The sequence below is a fragment of the Balaenoptera physalus genome (genome assembly GCF_965194825.1).
Source record: "Balaenoptera physalus genome assembly, chromosome: X".
Classification (NCBI taxonomy): domain Eukaryota; kingdom Metazoa; phylum Chordata; class Mammalia; order Artiodactyla; family Balaenopteridae; genus Balaenoptera; species Balaenoptera physalus.
In genome coordinates, this window is record NC_138903.1 from 30,485,172 (window position 1) to 30,506,570 (window position 21,399).

General features: G+C 34.6%; 1 protein-coding gene and 1 long non-coding RNA gene across 3 annotated transcripts in view; one reads left to right on the top strand and one right to left on the bottom strand.

Annotated features, from left to right (window-relative positions):
- DMD (dystrophin) overlaps positions 1 to 21,399 on the bottom strand; it is a 2,259,822-nt gene that overhangs the window by 2,064,477 nt on the left and 173,946 nt on the right. The gene's annotated exons all lie outside the window — the stretch shown is intronic.
- Positions 1 to 21,399, top strand: part of LOC309652670 — a 422,767-nt gene that overhangs the window by 379,353 nt on the left and 22,015 nt on the right. The window lies entirely within an intron of this gene.

Genomic DNA, 21,399 nt, shown 5'->3' on the forward strand with positions numbered 1-21,399 from the left:
GGTATAGCCATATGGACAATAGTTTGGTAGTTCCTCAAAAAAATTAAACCTAGAAATTAACATATGATTCAACAATTTCACTTTTAGATATATACCTAAAAGAATTGAAAGCAAAAACCTGAATAGATATTTGAATACTCTTGTTCCTAGCAGCATTATTCACAAAAGCCAAAAGGTGGAAGCAACCTAAGTGTCCATCAATGGATGAATGGATAAACGAAAAGTGGTATATACAAACAATGGAATATTATTCAGCCTGAAAAGGAAGAAAATTCTGTCCCACATCATAACATGGATGAACCTCAAAGCATTATGCTAACTGAAATAAGCCAGTTGCAAAAAGGCAAACATTGTATGATTCTGCTTATATGAAGTACCTAGGGTACTCAAATTCATAGAGACAGAAAGTAGAATGGTGGTTGCCAGGGTCTAAGGGGAGGGGGTAAAGGGAAATTATTATTTAATGGGTAGAGTTTTAGTTTGGTAACATGAAAAGGTCTGGAGATGGATGGTGATGATGGTTTATTTAATATATTTATATCACTGAATATTCACTTAAAAATGATTAAAATAGCAAATTTTATATTAGGTACACTTTACCACAATAAAAAGATAAGCATAAAATTGATATTTAAATACTAAAATACTATATTTTAAATACTTGGCCCACATATGAACAAGCAAAAACACTGGAATATACAGTACTTTGGAAGACTTTAAAGCCAAGATTAGCAAAAGTCAAGTAACTGACACTGAAAATAAGTTATAATTTAACAACATTCAGACATGTGTCAAGATATAATTTTATATATATATATATATATATATATATATATATCACTAATAGTTAATTGCAAACATAATCATTCAGGAATGAGTCAAAAATTTTCTTCTGAGTGGTAATGAGATTTGTGATGGGGGCCAGTCTCATCTTCCTGCTCAGACACACGTATAGAAAATTAATGAACTTAATTTCCGAAAACATAAAAATCAGGGTACAGGTAGGGAATCAGCACAGAATGTAAGAGAAGAAAGGGGAAGAGATAGAAATAAGGAGGAAAAAGCAAAAAAGAGAGAGGAAGAAAGGCGAAGGATGGAGAGAGAGGGAGTGAGAGTGAGAGAGAGAGAGAAAGAGAGAGAGGAGTAAGAAGGCACAGTGTCAAGTCACCATTATATATATTTTCGCTTTGCAACTAAAGTCCTTTCACTCTTTACTGGAGGGCAAAATTATTTCATCTCCTGTTGTAGTTCATGAACCTAAAATTGCAACAGTGCTCACAAATCAATTCTGATGATAACAATGTTTTGTGACACTTTAATCAGATCAATGTAATTAAATTTTCCAAGTCATTAAATCACCTTTTACGAAGTATATTACTTTTATTTCAATTATTAATTCAATTTAATGAATATTTCAAGCTCTCTTTCCTCTATCTTTCCCTAAGCTATCATATGTGCTTCCTTATACCTCACCACTTCTTTTTAATTTCCAAAGAGTAACAGATTCAGGACATAAAGGCAGTAAACAAATAAGTGGAATTCAACACATCTTGAAATGTGTCCAGGAAGAATGATCATATTAATGGAACAGATCTTGGAAAATATTTAAGACTAGAACGTACATGGATATATAATGCCAACAATAAAGAACATAAGTGTTTCTTCTGGTTTCATGCATTCTGACAATGAAACTAAAATTTAATATTATAAATTTCAAATGTCCAAACAGGAAGAACAAGATAGGGAAGAAGAGGCAGAAACAGCAGGGATTGTTGCCACTATTCCCCGTAAGATTTACTAGAAGAAATGAGAGGAGATTTTCCAAAGATAAACACAGAATGATAAAGGTACTTTTAAAGGTAACACCAAATCCAGAAACCATAAAAATATTGATATATTCAGATATATAAATAAACTATACCATTTTGTAGGATAAAATCCACCACAAGCAAAGGCAAAAAGATTAAAGGGAAAAATTCTATTTTCAGGAATGTAAATTGGTACAACCACTATGAAAACAATATGGAAGTTCCTCAAAAAATTAAAGAGAACAACCATATGATCCAGTAATTCCACTTCTGGGTATTTTTCCAAAGAAAATGAAAACACTAATTTGAAAAGATACATGCACAGTTATGTTCACTGCAGTATTATTTACAATAGCCAAGAGAAAGAAGCAACCTAAGTGTCCATCAATAGATGAATGGATAAAGAAGATGTGGTACATACCTACAATAGAATACTAGTTAGCCATTAAAAAAAAAAGGAAATGTTGCCATTTGCAACAACATGGGTGGACCTAGGGGGTATTATGCTAAGTGCAATAAGCCAGACAGGGAAAGACAAATACCATATGATTTCACTTCTATATGGAATCTATAAAACAAATGAACAAACATAACCAAATAAAAACAGAGGAGGTGGTTGCCAGAGGGAAGGGGAGTAGGGTAATCTGGAAAATAGGTGAATGGGATTAGAAGACATAAACTTCGGTTATAAAACAAATAAGTAATGGGGATGTAATGTACAGCATAAGGAATATAGCCAATAATATTCTAATAACTTTGTATGGTGACAGATGATAACTAGACTTATTGTGGTGATCATTTCATAATGTATAAAAAAACTAAATCACCATGTTGTACACCTGAAACTAATACTGTATGCCAATTATACTTCAATAAAAATATATTTTTAACTCACTTGTGGCAAATTTATAATTTTCCCCCATAGTCAGTATGGCCCTATTCTGTAATATTACTTTCACTGTGCACAAGGCTGCTAATCTCAAGGCTTTATTTCCCAGATTCCTGAGCATCAAGATATGGCCTTAATCAAAGTTCTGGCCAGTAGGGTTTGACTGACAGTGAGGCATATTACTTTTGATTCTACCCTTAAAAAAAACTGTGGGTAGGCTCCACTGGACCTCTCCATTCTTCTTGATCTCTGGGGATAGTTTAAGAACAAGAGCTGTCACCTTGGGCCCACAAGTGGAAGCCATATGTTGATCTGTGGACTCTGTGTCTCTAGTAGAATCATGAGAGTAAAAAAATACTTCTACTTCATTTAAACTAAACTTTATTTTGGAGTATTTTTGATACAGTAATGTAAGCTGTCTCCTAATAACACATTATTTCACAAAGTAATAATTTCCCTATTGTATGAGTATCTCCTTCAACAACAACAATAACAAAAACCCACAAGATTGTACAAGAGAAAACTTAGAAAAGAAAATGTTTCCCAGGAAAGGAAATAAAAATAGATCTTTAACATATGAAGAGTTGCTAAAACTCTTCTTTTTTTTTTAATTAAAAAAACTTTTTAAAAAATTTATTTTATTTATTTATTTTTGGCTGTGTTGGGTCTTCGTTTCTGTGCGCGGGCTTTCTCTGGTTGCAGCGAGCGGGGGCTACTCTTCATTGTGGTGCGTGGGCTTCTCATTGCAGTGGCTTCTCTTGTTGTGGAGCACGGGCTCTAGGCGCGTGGGCTTCAGTAGTTGTGCCTCACGGGTTCTAGAGCGCAGGCTCAGTAGTTGTGGTGTGCAGGCTTAGTTGCTCTGCAGCATGTGGGATCTTCCTGGACCAGGGATTGAACCCATGTCCCCTGCACTGGCAGGCAGATTCTTAACCACTGCACGACCAAGGAAGCCCACTAAAACTCTTAAATCTCATAAAAGTAAGGAATGAAAATTGAGCTTCTATTAAAAGGGCATTTTCAACTATCAGACTGGCAAGGATCTGAAAGCTTGGCGACACGCTATGTTCACGAGCATAAGGAGAAAAAGGTACTCTCATGTATTACTGACCGGAGCATAAAAGTATAAAATGCTTACACACTCTTTGAACTAGTAAATTCACTTCCATGAATTCACTGTATAAATACACATGCAGAAATGTGAAATGGTGTAAGTAAAAGGTAATTTATTTCATCATTGTTTGTATTAGCAAAAAATCAGAAGTGACCTAAATATCCACTGGTAAGAGATTGGTTAAATAAATTATGGTATGTTTAGACAATGAAATACAGTACTATCACGAGAAAGATTGAAGGAATTCCTGATGGACTGATACAGAATTATCTACAAGATACATTTTAAGTGAAAAGAAAAAGTGCAGAACAGTATATATACTATAGTCTAGCATTCATGTAAAGTGAGGAAAAATATTCAATATTAATTTAGAATTAATTATATAGTCTGAATACTTCTATACTGGTAAAAAATAGGGAAAAAACTGGTAACCTTGTTTACCTCTGAGGACAGGAATAGAAGGAGCCATATCAACTATTTGTATGTTTATTTTTTAAAACATATTATTTATTTAAAAATTTAAAAAATCATACAAGTAATATAATTCTATTAATTTTTTTCTATTTTTAATATAATCAAAACTTGGTACCATAGAACCGACACTAATATATTCCAATTACATCAATAAGAATGTTAATTGTTTTCTTCTGTGAAGAAAGCTAATTACTGGTCCAATATGCAACAAAAGTAAAGCAGTAAGAATGAATGATATTCTTAACACATTGCTTTAAACACATTAAAATGAGAAAGATATCCTTTATAACTTTTGAGAAACAAATGACTCTTCAAAGCGGAAAGAGAATGAGTTAATATTGGGTTGGCCAAAAAGTTCATTCGGGTTTTTGGTACCATCTTACGGAAAAACTCGAACAACCTTTTTGGCCAACCCAATACATGAAAATACACATCACCTATTTGTCCTCCTAGCTTTCTCATCTTTATGCTACAATTCTGGCATGTAGTTGTGTTTTCAAGATTTTGAATGAAAATTGTATCTATTTATACTAATCTTCAGTGCAAGTAAATGCTATATGTTGGAAGGTTAGATTTATTCTATCATATTTCTAAAGAATCAGCTAAGCCACATGAAGAATATCTAAAATTTTAAAAATCTACGTAACAAGTGACATAACTTTGTGGATAACCTAGAAAGTTCTCCAAATTATATACATGGGTTGTTTAATGTCTAATGTCTACAAAATATGTAATGACAGAACTATTCTACGTCTCAACAAGCAGGTGAAGTGGGGATAAGTACATCCGACAATATAATAAGGCAAAATTATAATAGCTTATGACATTTCTCCTTTTAAATGTCTTCAGTGGCAAAGGTCAATAAATTAAACTCTTGCTAGCAATGCAAAATCTCAGGCCCCACTGGTAACCTACTGAACCTGAAATTCTGGGAGTGTGACCCAGAATTCTTTGTTTTAACAAGCCCTCCTGGTGACTGTGGTTTGAGAACTACTGTTTTAATTTAACAGTAAGAATCAATATGAAATATCACCATGTCAATATTATTTTTGGTTTCAGACCAAAAGAAATCAATATCTACTTTAAAATCTATTGCCATGGGAAGCAACCGCATAGCAAAGGGAGATGAGCTCTGTGCTTTGTGACCACCTAGAGGGGTGGGATAGGGAGGGTGGGAGGGAGGGAGATGCAAGAGGGAAGAGATATGGGAACATATGTATATGTATAACTGATTCACTTTGTTATAAAGCAGAAACTAACACACCATTGTAAAGCAATTATACTCCAATAAAGATGCTAAAAATAAATAAATAAATAAATAAATAAATAAATAAAATCTATTGCCAAAGTTTAAATATGAGGTATAAATTTAGACTACATAACTATAATATCTGTTATATAGATTACTTATTTATGGTTTTTAAATATTTTTATTTTTTATTTATGCCAACTTCTTTTATCACATCACACTAACAGGAAGTATTAATGAAGACACATTGACCTCTCATGAAAAATATCCAGTAAGCCTATATGCACTTATACTGATTTTTCTACTAGATCATTTTTATTGGTAACATACACTCCACCTTAAGTTACCCTATTTTACATAATGTTCAAAGTCTTATGGAGAATAATAGCCAAGAAGGTGCAATAAGGCATTCAAGAAAGTGGAGACTTTCAAAAAGCACCTCAGTGTTTGAAATCCACAGTTATACACCACACCTATGTCCTTGATGATGATGATGATGATAATTTAATACACCCCACAATAAATAAATCTGAAAAAAATTACAGGAACTAGAACCCAGTAATAGTCTTAAAGATAATATGTGTATGTCATAACTTCTACGACAATGATTTTGTCAGTACAATTTCAGCCTCTATGGTAATAGCTCTTTTACTGAAAAGGGATTTCAGCCATTTCCTCACAAATCCCAAGCAAGTATTCTCTCTAGTTTGCTGGTACTTCAGTGAAGATGGAAAATAGATAACACTTAGCACTTAAAAAGATCAGACTGGGGGGGCACAATTGAAAGTGATACTCACCGGCTACAATAATAAACAATATTAAGGACCACAGCTTCACCTAAAACCAACTGTGTGTTCTTGCAGATGTCTAAGAGGTATAATATAAGTCTTGATCCTTCTTTTTCTTGTGGGACTCTTCAAGTTATGGCAGTATCACTGGCTACCTTCCTTGCTGTCTAAAACACTGACAGGATCAGATGTTAACTTCAGAAGAGCGTTTATTTTCAAATAAAAACTAAAACTCAAATATTACAATTCACTTAAAGGGAATGCTATGTGATATGAATAGTTTTGCTAGTAAGATTAGCACAGTATCAGTAAATATAGGGAAGCATAAATCACTTATTTCCACCTTAACCTTTCTGTTACTTCCTCTTATTGTAGTTGCATGCTTTGTATCATGACTGGCTTATAAGAGGTAATAAAACTGTAAAAACAAAACATACTGAAATCCAACTATAATATAGTCATCGCTCAGTAATCATGAGGAAGATTGGTTCCAGGACTCCCCTCAGACACCAAAATCTGCTTATGTTCAAGTCCCTTATAGAAAATAGTGTAATATTTGCATATAAGCTATGTACATCCTCTCCTATACTTTATTTTTTTAGGTGTAATTACACATTTCTTTTTACCATTTTATTTTTTTAAATTGGGGTATAGTAGTTTTACAATGTTGTGTTAGTTTCTACTGTACAGCAAAGTGGAGTTCCCTGTGCTATACAGTGGGTTCTCATTAGTTATCTATTTTATACATATTAGTGTATATATGTCAATCCCAATCTCCCAATTCATCCCACCCCCCTTTACCCCCACTAGTGTCCATATGTTTGTTCTCTACATCTGAGTCTCTATTTCTGCCTTGAAAACAGGTTCATCTGTACCATTTTTCTAGATTCCATATATATGCATTAATATATTTCTTTTTCTCTCTCTGACTTACTTCACTCTGTATGACAGTCTCTAGGTCCATCCACGTCTCTACAAGTGACCCAATTTCATTCCTTTTTATGGCTAAGTAATACTCCATTGTATATATGTACCACATCTTCTTTATCCATTCATCTGTTGCTGGACATTTAGGTTGCTTCCATGACCTGGCTATTGTAAATAGTGCTGTAGTGAACATTGGGGTGCATGTGTCTTTTTGAATTATGGTTTTCTCTGGGTATAGGCCCAGTAGTTGGATTGCTGGGTCATATGGTAGTTCTATTTTTAGTTTTTTAAGGAACCTCCATACTGTTCTCCATAGTGGCTGTATCAATTTACATTCCCACCAACAGTGCAAGAGGGTTCCCTTTTCTCCACCCCATCTCCAGCATTTATTGTTTGTAGATTTTTTGATGATGGCCATTCTGACCAGTGTGAGTTGATACCTCATTGTACTTTTGATTTGCAATTCTCTAATAATTAGTGATGTTGAGCATCTTTTCCTATGCCTCTTGGCCATCTGTATGTCTTCTTTGGGGAAATGACTATTTAGGTCTTCTTCCCATTTTCTGATTGCGTTGTTTGTATTTTTGATATTGAGCTGCAATGAGCTGTTTGTATATTTTGGAGATTAATCCTTGAAATTAAGGAAACAATCCCATTCACCATTTCAGCAAAAAGAATAAAATACCTAGGAATAAACCTACTGAAGGAGGTAAAAGACCTGTACTCACAAAACTATAAGACACTGATGATAGAAATCAAAGATGGCACAAACAGATGGACAGATATACCATGTTCTTGGATTGGAAGAATCAACACTGTGAAAATGACTATACTATGCAAAGTAATCTACAGATTCATTGCAATCCCTATCAAACTACCAATGGCATTTTCCACAGAACTATAGCAAACAAATCTTAAAATTTGTATGGAGACACAAAAGACTCCAAATAGCCAAAGCAATCTTGAGAAAGGAAAACAGAGCTGGAGGAATCAGGCTCCCTGACTTCAGACTATACTACAAAGCTACAGTATTCAAGACAGTATGGTACTGGCACAAAAACAGAAATATAGATCAATGAACAGCACAGAAAGCCCAGAGATAAACCCATGCACCTATGGTCAACTAATCTATGATAAAGGAGACAAGAATATACAATGTAGAAAAGACAGTCTCTTCAGTAAGTGGTGCTGGGAAAACTGGAGAGCTACATGTAAAAGAATGCAATTAAAACACTCCCTAACATCTCCTATACATTATAAATCATCTCTAGATTACTAACACCACCTAATATGATGTAAATGCAATGTAAATGTTATGTAAATAGTTGCTAGTACATGGAAAATTCAAGCTTTGATTTTTGGAACTTTCTGGAGTCTTTTTCCAATATTTTTGACCTACAGTTGGTTGAATCAACAGATTCAGAGCCTGAAGATATGGAAGGCAAACTGTATAAAAGAATAAAATAGATACAATAGCCAAGACATGGACGCAACTTAAATCCCCATCAACCCATGAATGGATAAAGATGTAAAATATACACACACACACAGAAATACTATATACATAATGGAATACTACTCAGCCATAAAAAAGAATGAAATAATGCCATATGTAGCAACATGGATGGACCTAGAAATGATCATACTAAGTGAAGTAACTCAGAGAAAGACAAATACCGTATGATATCACTTAAATGTGGAATGTAAAATATGATACAAATGAACTTATTTATAAAACAGAAATAGACTCACAGACATAGAAAACAAACATATGGTTACCAAAGGGGAAAGGGGGTGAGGGAGGGATAAACTAGGAGTTTCGGATTAGCAGATACAGACTACTATATATAAAATAGATAAAAAACAAGGTCCTACTGTACAGCACAGGGAACTATATTTAATATCCTGCAATGAACCATAATGGAAAAGAATATATATATGTATTTATATACATGGGTATGTATAACTGAATCACTTTGCTGTACCCCAGAAACTAACACATTATAAATCAACTATACTTCAATTTAAAAAAAAGAATAGAGAAAAAGCAATAAAGATAGTACCATAAAGTAGCAGGGATTGGATAATAATCTTTGAAGATATATGTACTTTCAATATATTTCTCAGAATGTATTTAACCACAATTGGGGAGACAGAGTGGTACAGAGAAAGAATGGACGCTACAGAATCTTACCATCTGCTAGCTGTGAGGTATTACACAATTCAGCTAATCTTATCTTCAGATTTCTATAGCCACAAAATAGGGATATTAGCAGCTAATTTATCTGCGTGCTCTAAGAACTAGAGATTTTGTGTATTAGCACACCTGGTGATACATACTGTCTGGTATATACAGACTTGAAAATGTATAATTTGTTCAGTCAGTAACAGCTAACACTATGGCCATAATCATCGTGATTTATTGTTTGTATGAAGAGACCCCTGCCCGTTAATGGTCTTACCTGTCCTTGCTCTCCACATTGCTCCCTAACACCTACAAAAGACACTTATTTTTTGAGAAGTTGAAAGCTGCCAACATTTAAAGAAAGGTCTGTTGCCTCTGTTTGCTCTCCTCTCAGTCTTGTTTTGTAGACATACATACTACATCCAAGTAATCCTTGATCCTCGAATACTCTCCAACTTGTCTTTTTTTTTTTTTCTTTTTGACTCCAGGGGTAGATAAAAGTTTCATGGGACCTAAACTTTATACAATTTTGGTGATCGTGTTTCAAAAGGGGTATACACAATTTTGAACATGAAATTATACAAAGAATATTTATTTATAATGTAAAAGGAAATCACAAGTTTGAAAAAGCTGATATGCATCATAAAAAACAAAATTCAGAAATAATATTTTTGTTAATTCACTGCTTGAAACATCTCTATCCTGTTTTCCCTAGAATTTAGTCTGCATATTCTGATCCTCATTTCACATGACAAGAATCTTCTATCCTTTTCTAGAAATAACAACATGAGCATTCAGTCTTTCCTCTAGCTCAGTGATTTTTTTTTTTTTTTACAGACAATATAAAATGTGTTTTTCTAGCTTTAAAATTCATACTAGTAATGTTATTTAAAGTTCAGGATTTTTGTCAAATTTGAGATATCTCTTTTAAATGAACTGTAAGATTTCAGTGCGTATCAAGTTTTCTTGTTCCGTAACTGATCCTAAATTCTCTTTCAATTGATGAGGCTTATTAACCATTTTGCTGGCAATACCTCACTGTGGTGGCAAAAATCCTATATCATCTTCGTTGATGTCAGCATTTTCAGTCAAATCGGCAAGAAATTTAGTTATAGTTCAATATAATCCATACTATTCACTCCTTTTCATTAATTGGCTCATGAGACAAATACGTCAGCCTGTTCATTATCTCTTCCTGTTTATAAATTTCTATTTTGATTTATAATGTGAGTTTGTTACTTTTTGTTATATTGCTTTGTTATTTCTCATTATCAAAATTATTTCTATGGAGTTTACAGATTTTTTTTTTGCTTCATCTTCTACTCCACATTTCCTTAAAATTTCTCTCATTCCTTTAATAAAAATTTTAAAATGACAAAAGAAGATACACTCCATATATTCCAAATCTGGAACCTATTGCTTTATTTTTGTTTTATCAAGACTTCCAAAATAAATCTTTTCAAATTACAGGTAAAATGACATATTCCCAGCTCTACTACTCTTTAGCCACATCCCCAACATACGCATAGTTCTTCAGTGTGATTGGTAGTATGCGTGTGTTCAGGAGGATTCATAATTTGTAAACAGTCATATTAATAATATATTACAGTATCTTACTTTTGCATCTTTAACAAACACATATGAGCAGAAGACATTTTGCTAACGGCCCCTTTCAGTACTTAATGTTTGAGAATTTACATTGGGACTCATTTCTTTTTCTTATTCATGTGGATTATCTTTTGCTTCCATATGTTTGGTTGGTGACAAAGTTTCAACCGAAATCAGAGTACTATGTTTAAGCAAAAGAATACTTGCTAAAACAACAAATAAGCTTCCTATCAGCTATATCTAGCTCTGAACTGTTAGTCATAGACTTTTCCCAAATGCTTCCTGATTCATCTTTGCTGCAATCAACTCAAGCCTTGCATAAAAGCTCTGAGGGGAGCCAGGAACTGAATCAAAGTTCACTGCCCTATTGACAGCACACAGAAGTCAAGTCTCTAGCTTGATTGTTGATTTACCCAGTTTCTTACTGGCTGTCACAGATCTTGGAGTGGGGGCTCACAGAGGGAGACAGACATCCTTAATACCCAGTGTGGTGACAATATGTCTCTGCGAAACTATGACTGGCTGCAGTTCAAGCAATGTGGAAAGCTGTGATTGGCTGCAGATGTAGCTATCCTAGCAGTTGACACAAGGAGATGATGGGAATATATTATAAGATCTAATTGAGAAATATATCGCTCAGGAAATAATATATTCTTGTTCCTTAATGCCTGCTAAGGCATTAGTTAACTTCCTAATAGTTAACTTCCTAATCTCTCTCACGTTTGCACCAGGGCCATGTCATACATACTAAAGCAAAGGGCAAGATGGATTTGCCACCCTGGAATTCAGGATAAAAAAATGTCAAAAATATACATGTGTGAACATATGTGTGTATGTGTGTGTGGCAGGGGATGTGAGAGGGGAATGAGGCAGTGAGGGAGAGGGGGACAGAAGGAGAGGAAGAGATAGAAAGAGGAAGTAAAAGAAATAGTAATGAAGTGAAGGAAAAAGGACAGAGAAAGATTTCAAACTGGCTTTCTGGTATCATCATATCATTCAACACTACCGCCATCTCCAACCTTTCCAAATCTCTCTCCAAACATCTGTCTTTTCCACACCACCTGCTATTGCCTTAACTGAGGCTTCCATTATTTTGCCTTGACTGTTAGAAAAATGTAATACCAAATAACCTTGCTCAGAGGTCTTTCTATCATCTGAATCAAGCTATAACATTGCCATAAACTTGAACTTCCTAAAACACATATGTGTTTATATTACTCCTTTCTCAATTTATTCAACCTATCCCTACCAACTTAAAAATAAAAAATAAAAATTCTACAACTTTCATATCTTGGCCCTGACATGGGCCTCAATTAATGCAGAAGCTATGAGGTGGGTAGGTATAGATACCTAAGGATTTGTGAGTGTGATCAAGTACTTATTTTACTTAGGGACATATAAAGAAGTGGTACAAAATTGTTAGGAAAACGTAAATATATGCTTGGATAGTTGCTTTGTATTTTAGACATAAAAATCAGAGTAAAAATAAGTTATTTAAGCTTCCACTGGCAGAAGATATTTTATCTGTATAATGTAAGGCAGAAAATGAGCAAAAATGAAACAAGAATACAGTATGTGAAAAACATAAATAAGGAGAAGTAAATCAAATTTGACAAAAGGAAAGCTGACAAATTCATTTTATATGGCTAGTATACAACCTTAGTTCCAGAACACTTTAAGGATATTAAAAGAAAGGAAAATTATAGACTAACTTCAGCCATAAACATCAAAATAATATCTTAGTTAAGACTATCCAATGACAATATTTAAGAAACACATTTTCAAGTAGAGTTTTCCTCAGGAATGCGTTAATAAAATCTATAGTTCAATGTTAGGAAATATATAAATGTAATTCTCCATATTAGATTTTAAAGGAAAAATATAACTATAGCAATATAATTCTCATAATAATTTGAATCAAGGAGAGTTTTACTAAATTTGATACATAGTTACATACCAAAATCTACAGCAAGAATCGTGTTTCATGGACAAACAAGATACATTCCCTTTAAAATCAGGAACAAATCAAGGATAATACCATTATTCTTTAATACAGTACTATGTTCCTGACCACTGATATAAGAAGAAAAACTCTGAGGATTAGAAAAATCTGTGAGTTTTGTACATGTTTCAATAATAATAGATGGTCAGACTCCAAAAACGTTACTACTAGGAGTTATGCTATGCTTAGAGAAAAACATAAGATTAATTTCTAACATGTATTTTGTAGAGTAGCTGAGATCAGGAGAAATAACGGGCAATAGCTGGAGTGGAGAAAAAGAAAATGTTTGCTTTTATTTGGCCTGGAGTTTCTTGTACTGTGATGGCAATTATTTGGGATGGGGTTGGGAGGAGAGAGACAGAGAGATATAGACTGGGAATGAATCACACCAAAGGTGAAGGCATATGGATACCTCACTGAGAGGAGATAAGCATGCAGATAGTTTGGTGTATGTGCCATCATATTGTGAGAAGCCCAAGCTAGGTATACAGGCCACATGTAGGTGCTCTGGTTGACAGCCACAGATGTGTTTTCAGCTGACAGACGGCATCAGGTATCAGCCATGTGAGTGAACCATCATGGACATCGAGCCCATTCTAGCCTTCATATGTCCCCAGCCCCAGTCACTGGTTTTTTTTCCCAGCTTCTTTCATTATTTTTAAACCACTAAGTGGATTGCCAAACTACCACAGCTCCCTTCAAGTTTGGAAACAAATTAGAACTTGGAGGAGGGGAGTGGAGTAGATGTGTTTCAGATTTCAGAGTCAAATCCAGTTTTAGAATTAACTTATAAAACTCTGAAAGCTGGTCTAATAGTGGAGAGGTTGATTCTGTTAAATGCGGAATAGTCCAATTAGAGGACAATTAGCCATCCTTTCCGATACCCATCCATCCCCTTCTGGCACCCAAAAGCACAGGTCTTTCTTGACAGCAGTGCAGGCATATCATTACCTTCTGGGGTCAGCACACATATCTGTTTAGCTAGGTGTCCAGAATCACTGAGTCACCAAGGAAAAGCATGTGGGCCAAAAGCAGTCAGCTGTCACAGCTCACATACCAGCAACGAGGGAATGAGAGCCATGCAGAATCCAGTATCAGATAGAGAAGATACGAGTTATATCATTTTACACAGGGTTTCATTTTCTGGTATTATATTTTTTTAAGAGACAGGTTTAATGAGATATAATTCACAAGCCGTAAAACACCCATTCAAAATGTACAATTCCATTCAATCATTTTGAATATAATCAGAGTTGTATAACAATCACCACTATATAATTTTAGAACACTTTCATCAACCCACAAATAAGCCTCATACCCACTGGTTGTTACTCCTCCACTGTCAGTTTTAGGAAACCACAAAGCTATCTTCTGCCCCTATAGGTTCACCTATTATGGACATTTCATATAAAAGGAATCATACAACATGTGGGGTTTTTTGTGATTAACTTCTTTCACTTAGCATAATGTTTTCAATATTCATCCACCTTGTAGCATATAATGATACTTCATTCCTTACTATGACTGAATAATATTCCATTTTATGGATGTACCACATTTTGTTCATCCATTCATCAATTGATGGACATTTGGGTTGTTTCCACCTTTTTTTTTTAAATTTATTTTTGGCTGCATTGGGTCTTCGTTGCTGTGTGGGGGCTTTCTCTAGTTGCAGCGAGCGGGGGCTGCTCTTTGTTGCGGTGCGCAGGCTTCTCAGTGCAGTGGCTTCTCTTGTTGTGGAGCACGGGCTCTAGGTGTGCAGGCTTCAGTGGTTGTAGCACGCAGGCTCAGTAGCTGTGGCGCACGGGCTTTTTTGCTCCGCGGCATGTGGGATCTTCCCAGACCAGGGATTGAACCTGTGTCCCCTGCATCGGCAGGTGGATTCTTAACCACTGTGCCATCAGGGGAGTCCCTGTTTCCACCTTTTTGCCATTGTAAATACACTGCTATAAACGTTTTGATTTGAACACCTGTTTTCGATTATTTTTGTTATATCTCTAGGAGTAGAATGGTAATTCTATGTTTAATGGTAATTCAATCTCCTAGAGAATGGTAATTCTATGTTTAATGGTAATTCAATGTCCCCTAGACTCTGGAGGAGCTACCAGACTGTTTTCCACCATGTGTAACTGGTACAGTAATTCATTTCCACTATCACTTGTCATTGTCTTTTTCATTATAGATAAACCTAGGGTGTGTGAAGTGGTATTTCATGGGTTCCAAAGTATGTCTCTAATTAATTACCATGTTGAACATCATTTCATATACTTATTGGCTATTTGTATATCTTCTTTGGAAAATTTTGTATTCATATCATTTGTCATTTTAAAGTGGATTTGCATTTTTTTACAACTGTAGCATTGTAAAAATGTTTTATATGGTATAGATACAAACCTCCTATTATATACATGAATTGCAAAATTTTTTTTCCATTTCTTTTAACTTACTTGGTGACTTTTTAAGCACAAAACTTTTTACTTATTCTTTTGTTGCTTTTGCATTTGGTGTCATTTCTAAGCAAGCACTTCTTAACCTAGCCCATGAAGATTCATTGTTATGTTTTCTTGTATGTGTTTTATAGTTTTAGCTCTTATATTCTGTTCTATGATCTTTTAGAGTTAATATTTTGCATACAGTGTGAGGTAGGGTTCAAAATTCATTATTTTGCATGTGGATATCCAGTTGTCCCAGCAGCATTAATTGAAAAGAAAATTATCTCCCTATTGGATTGTCTTGGCACCTTTGACAAAATCAATTGACCAAAATGTGAGGGCTTATTTTGGGGCTCTCAATTCAGTTCCAAGGACGTATATGTCTATACTTATGCCAGTGCCACACTCTCTTGAGGACTACAGCTTTACAGTAAGTTTGAAATTGGGACATGGGAGACCTCCAAATTTGTTCTTTTTTGAAGACTTTTTGATTACTCTCTATCCCACACAATTTCACATTAATTTTAGGATCAGCTTGTCACTTCCTGAAAAAAATATGAAGCTGACATTTTGATAAAGATTGCATTGAGTCTGTAGATTGCTTTGGGGAACACTGCCATCCTCAAAATAATAAGTCTTCCAATACAAGAATGTGAGATGCCTTTCCATTTATTTAGATCTTTATTTTTTCTCAGCTATGTTTTACAGCATTTGGTGTACAAGTCTCCTACTCATGGCTAAAATTATTAAATATTCTTTTTGAAGACAATGTAAACAGAACTGTTGTCCATAATTTCATTTTCAATTTGTTCACTTTGCTTAGAAGTACAATGCTTTGTGCATACTGATCTTTTGACATGCAACTCTGAAGACATTTATTACTTCTAATACGTTTTTAGTGGATTCTTTGGATTTTTTATATACAATACAATGTCATCTGCAAATAGAGTCTTACTTCTTTTTTTCCAATCTTGGTGCCTGTTTTTTGCTTTCTTGTCAAATCACTCTGGCTAGAATGTCTAGCACAAAGTTAAAAAGAAGTGACATCTGCTCATGCCACTTCTATTTGCTGATGATAATGATGAAGTGTTCAGCCTTTCACCATTAAGTATGCTGTTAAGTATGCTTGTTTCTTAGATGTCCTTTATCACTTTGAGGAAGGTCCCCTCCATTCCAAGTTCGTCGAGTATTTTTATTGTGAAATGGCATTGAGTTTTCTCAAAGCCTTGTCTGTGTCTATTGAGATAATCATGTATTTTTTTGTCCTTTATTCTACTGATATAATGTATTGTACTGACTGATTTTTGGGTTTTAAAACACTTGCATTCCTGGGATAAATCCTACTTGGTCATCACATACACATATAAACACATACACATATAAACACACCCACATACACACACACACACACACACACATAGATGTTTTTGGTTCTTTTTCAAACATCGTTGGAGTCAGTTTGTTAGTATTTTGTTGTTTAGGGGTTTTACATCTACATGGCCTATAGTTTTCTTTCCTAGTGATATCTTTGCCTGATTTTGGTATCAGGATAATTCCAGCCTCACATAGTGGGTTGGGAAGTATTCCCACCACTTCTGTTTTTTGGAAGAGTTTCTAAGGGATTGGAATTATTTTTTCTCAAAGTATCTAGTAGAATTTAGCAGTGAAGATATCTGGTCCTGGGCTTTTCCTTATGTGTAGGTTATTTAATTATTAAATTAAATCTTTTTACTTGTGTAGCATAATCCAGATTATCTTTCTCTTGTTGAGTCAGCTCCAGTTGTGTTTCATTAACAAATTTGTCCCTTTTACCAAAGTGTTATATTTGTTTGCATATGCCTGTTCATAGTATTCCCTAGTAAGTGACATTACTTTTGTAAAGTTGATAGTGATGGCCCCTCTTTCATTCCTGATTTTAATAATCTCCTTTTTTGTTAGTCTAGCAAAGGTTTTGCCAATTTTACTGATCTTTTCCAAGAACAAAGTTTAGTTTTGCTGATTTTCCTGTATTTCATTTCTACTCTATACGTTATTTACCTCCACTATCGCCTCAATTACATCCTTCCTTATACTTCCTTTATATTTAGATTACTATTATTTTCCCTTCCTCTTAAAGTAGAATGTCAGGTTATTGATATGAAATCTTTTCTAGTGTAGGTATTCACAGATATAAATTTTCCTTTAAGTACTGCATTAGCTTAATTCCCTAAGTTATGTTTTGCTATAATTTTTGTTCTTCTCAAAAATTTTTTTTCTAATATTCTTTGGGATTTTTTCTTTGACCCACTGGTAATTTAAGTGTGTGTTGTTCAGTTTCCATATACTTTTGACTTTCCCCTATTTTCTTTGATTATTCATTGCTAATTTAATTCTATTGTGGTCAGAGAACATTTTATATTATTTCAATCTTTATAAATTTTTGAAGCTTATATTATGTTCTAACATACTGTCTATCACAGCAAATATTCCTTATTTTTGAGAAAAATGTGTATTCTACAGTTTTGGGGCTTAGTGTTTTATAAATGTGTATTATGTAGAATTGGTTTATACTCTGTTTATTATTTTTATTTTTTATTTAAGTATAGTTGATTTACAATGTTTCAGGTATACAGTAAAGTGATTCAGTTACACACATACACACACACACACACACACACATATATATATATATATATATATATATATATATATTCTTTTCAAGATTCTTTTCCATTATAGGTTATTACAAGATATTGAATATAGTTCCCTGTGCTATAAAATAGGTCCCTGTTGGTTATCTATTTTATATATCTGTTAATGTCTGTATCTGTTAATGCCAAAGTCCAAATTGATCCCTCCTCCCCCTTTCCCCTTTGGTAACCATAAGTTTGTTTTCTATGTCTGTGAGTCTATTTCTATTTTATAAGAAAGTTCATTTGTATCATTTTTTTAGATTCCACATATCAGTGATATCATATATCTATCTTTGTCTGACTTAACTTCACTTAGTATGGTCATTTCTAGGTCCGTCCATGATGCTGCAAATGCCATTATTTCATTATTTTTTATGGCTGAGTAATATTCCATTGTACATATATACCACATCTTCTTTATCCATTCATCTGTTGATGGACAAATTTGGTTGCTTCCATGTCTTGGCTATTGTAAATAGTGCTGCTATGAACACTGGGGCACATGTATCTTTTTGAGTTAGAGTTTTCTCCAGATATATGCCCGGAAGTGGGATTGCTGGATCATATGGTAGCTCTATTTTTAGTTTTTTTAAGGAAACTCCATACTGTTCTCAATAATGACTGCACCAATGTACATTTCCAACAACACTGTAGGAGTGTTCCCTTTTCTCCTCACCTTCTCCAGCATTTATTATTTGTAGACTTTTTGATGATGGCCATTCTGACCAGTGTGAGATGATACCTCACTGTGGTTTTGATTTGCATTTCTCTAATTAGCAATGCTGGACATCTTTTCATGTGCTTTTTGGCCATCTGTATGTCTTCTCTGGAGAAATGTCTATTTAGGTCTTTTGCTCATTTTTTGATTGGGTTATTTTTTTGATATTGTACTGTATGAGCTGTTTGTGTACTTGGGAGATTAATCCCTTGTTGGTCACATTGTTTGCAAATGTTTTCTCCCATTCTGTAGGTTGTCTTTTCATTTCGTTTATGGTTTCCTTTGCTGTGCAAAAACTTTTAAGTTTAATTAGGTCCCATTTATTTATTTTTGTTTTTGTTTCCATTACTCTAGGAGACAAATGACAGCAATGTTATTTTTGGATCTATTTCAAAGAGTGTCCTGGCCATATTTTCCTCTAGGAGTTGTATAGTATCCAGTCTTACATGTAGGTCTTTAGTCCATTTTGAGTTTATTTTTGTAATATGGTGTTAGAGAATGTTCTAATTTCATTCTTTTATATGTAGCTGTCCAGTTTTCCCAGCACCACTTATTGAAGAGACTGTCTTTTCTCCATTGTATATTCTTGCCTCCTCCATCATAGATTAACTGATATAGGTGCATGAGTTTATTTCTGGGCTTTCTATCCTGTTCCATTGATCTATGTGTCTGTTTTTGTGCCAGTACCATACTGTTTTGATTACTGTAGCTTTATAGTATAGTCTGAAGTCAGGGAGCCTGATTCTTCCAGCTCCATCTTCTTTCTCAAGATTGTTTTGGCTATTCAGGGTCTTTTGTGCTTCCAAATTAGAAAAAAAATTTTTTTTGTTACAGTTCTGTGAAAAATGCCGTTGGTAATTTGAGAGGGATTGCACTCAATCTGTAGATTGCCTTGGGCAGTATGGTCATTTTAACAACATTGATTCTTCCAATCCAAGAACACAGCATATCTTCCCATCTGTTTGTGTGGTTTTTAATTTCTTTCATCAGTGCCTTATAGTTTTCAGAGTACAGATGTTTTGTCTCCTTAGGTACATTATTCTTTTTGATATCATGATAATGGGATTGTTTCCTTTATACTCTCTTTATTCTCGTTGATCTGCTGCCTAGCTGTTCTATCCACTAGCAATGGTGAGATACTGAAATCTCCAAATACTATTGTGGAATTGCCATATTTCTCCCCTTACTTCTACCACTTTTGTTTCATGTATTTTAAAGTTCTATTGTTGATGCATTTACCCTTATAATTGTTTTTTCTTTATCATGGATCAACTGTTCATAATTCTAAAATGTTCCTCTTATCTCTAAAAACTTTTTGTTTTAAAGTCAAATTTATCTAAGGTTAGCATAGCCATTCCAGTTCTCTTATGGCTGCTGTTTGTATAGTATATTTTTTCCATCATTTTCACTTAATCTATTTGTAATTTGAATCCAAAATATATCTCCTATAGTTAGCATGCAAGTTTAGTGGGTATTTTTAATCCAAGTCATAATTTCAAGTTTTTGTGAATGTGTCATAATTTGTGTTGATAGTAGGCATTTTAATAAGATAGTGTGGCAACTCTCAATACTAATCCTCACAGACTTCTTCTAGCTGGTGTTTGCTTGTCTATTTCTATTGATTTGTCTGAACTAGTTCAACGAAGTCTATTTCTCCTGTAATGTGCAACCTTGATATTTTCCTCAGAGGGCCACACTGCAACATGCATACTGTCTTCCTGACACTCAATGATGAGTCAGGTTTTAGCTCTGCCCTCTATGAATCCCTTTTTCCTTTATCTCCAAATTAAGCTTCTGGCTGGTTATCCTACTGAGATATTAGCCCCCTCTAATTGCCAGCTGATTGCTCTACAGTTTTCAAGAATATCCTCAGGCATACATTGTTCTACACTGAATCCCAACTCCTTGACAGAGGCAGGGTGTTGCCAATCTTTAAGGATTTCTCAACCCTCCCGGGGGAAATTTCTGTGCTTTGTAGCAGGAGCTTTGTGAATGTGTGCAAATGTGTGTGTGTGTGTGTGTGTGTGGCATATGTGCACACGTGCATGCAAGCAGGGAGTTGGGGGACTGCTGTTGCTCTCTCAATTGTTGCCACCACTCGGTGTGAAGCTTCTATACCCCAGAGTCACAGGTATCTGCCAAAGGTGACCAGCTGCTAAATCCACCTGAAATCATTCTTTAATCACAGGGAGCTTGAGGTGATGGAAGCTACCACATACCTACCAAGCCCTCTGGAGCAGCTTTTCTGAAACACTGAACTGTGTGGGAAATGGATCTTCTCACTTCATCTGCTTCCTCCCTAGATCCATTCTACCTAGCAACAGTTGCAGGTAGGGAACTGGAATCCACACAGCCACTGCCAGCCACATGATATATAAACTTTCCATAGCACAGAGAAGTGAAAATGACATCTGCTGATGTTTGCTAGCTACCCAAATCATTCCAAAAATCTCTTCCACCCCAGGATGCTGAGGGAGATTAGAATTGCCACTTGGCAACCGAACTTACTGGAACAGCAATTCTGTAAGGCAGAGCT